Source organism: Peromyscus eremicus, chromosome 2 (assembly GCF_949786415.1).
Source record: "Peromyscus eremicus chromosome 2, PerEre_H2_v1, whole genome shotgun sequence".
In the NCBI taxonomy this organism is placed as follows: Eukaryota; Metazoa; Chordata; class Mammalia; order Rodentia; family Cricetidae; genus Peromyscus; species Peromyscus eremicus.
Window position 1 is genome coordinate 113,842,410 of NC_081417.1, and position 1,579 is coordinate 113,843,988.

Genomic DNA, 1,579 nt, shown 5'->3' on the forward strand with positions numbered 1-1,579 from the left:
CAACTGTAAAACGGGGCTCCGAGGATCTCCCAATGGCTATTTCTTTCCATGTTCTCCAGACTGCCAGTGCTCCACACGGTGGCACAATCTTTCTGAAGGCTAAGTTTAGCAATATCCATCAAAGGTTTGAATTTCTTGTACCCTTTGACCCAGGAAATGATACTTATCTATTGGGCAGGTATGATTAGCTCAAAGTGGTGAGGTTGGGGTACATTTCCAAGTTACGTCTTGCTTTCTGTGCTGCCCAGGGATGGGTCCGTACAGCGTTGTTCTTGATTCCCATGGTAACTTAAAGGGAAACTTATACAATGTCCGGAGCCCTTGGTGTCCTGCAGATGAAGGAGGAGGGTGTCCTCAAAGTCCTTGTGAAAGGAACCCGCTTAGGTGGCACCAACCTTGACTTTCAGATGGAGCAGTACCTCTACAAAAGGAAAAGAGACGGTACCTATGTCAGAATCTGAAGAGGACCCGGGAGAAGCTGTCGTCTGCAGCTCGGGCTGCCACTGCCATTGAGAACCCTGCTGGTGTCAGCGTCTTCTCCTCCAGGAACACTGGCCAGTGAGCTGTGCTGAAGCTTGCTGCTGCCTCTGGAGCTACTCCAATTGATGCCCACTTCATGCCTGGGACCTTCACTAACCAGATCCAAGCAGCCTTCAGGGAGTCACAGCTTCTAGTGGTGACTGATCCCAGGGGTGACCACCAACTCCTCACAGAGGCGTCTTATGTCAACCTGCCCCCACTGTTCTGTGTGACACAGACTCTCCCCTGTACTATGTGGACATTCCCATCCCATGCAGTAACAAGAGAGCTCACTCAGTGTGTCTGATGTGGTGGATCCTGGCCAGGAAGTACTCCACATGCATGGCACTATCTCCTGTGAGCACCCATGGGAGGTTATGCCTGACCGACAGAGACCCCGAGGAGATTGAGCAGGAGGAGCAGGCTGCTGCTGAGAAGGCTGTGACCAGGGAGGAATTTCAGGGTGAATGGACCACACCATCTCCTGAGTTCACTGTTGCTCAACCAGAGGTGCCCAGCTGGTCTGGGGGTATATAGGTGCCCTCTGTGCCCATCCAGCAGTTCTCTACTGAACACTGGAGTGCCCAGCCAGCTACTGAGAACTGGTCAGCAGCTCCCACAGTTCAGACCGCCGAGTGGGTTGGCATCACCACTGAGTGGTCCTGAGCTCCTCTGCAGAACCCCTGAGCAGAGGGCGAATGGTGGTAGGAAAATAAAGTTCTTAAAAGCTGGAAAAAATGTCATATCCTTTATGCTGTCCTATATTTCCTAAATTTTTCTCATTGAAGAAAAGGGAATCTGATCGAGGCCACTCAGAGATTGATGGCCAAGTAGAGACCCATCACTCCAAACTCAGTCCTGTTACTATGACACAGGAGGCACAAGACAGGGAAGTGAGAGATGAGACAGTGTTGTTCTAATGGAGAGTGGACACTTGTATCCATGTAGTACAGCAGAGAGACCAGAAGCGGCCCCACACACTCATGGTCCGGGGACATTTGACCAGAGTGTCCGGGTAAGTCAGTGGAGAAATAATAGCCCCAATAAATAATGCTGAGGA

At 51.0% G+C, this 1,579-nt stretch overlaps 1 pseudogene; it reads left to right on the forward strand.

Annotated features, from left to right (window-relative positions):
- Positions 1 to 308: 308 nt before the first annotated feature.
- LOC131905044 (small ribosomal subunit protein uS2-like) lies at positions 309 to 1,185 on the forward strand (annotated as a pseudogene).
- Positions 1,186 to 1,579: the final 394 nt, after the last annotated feature.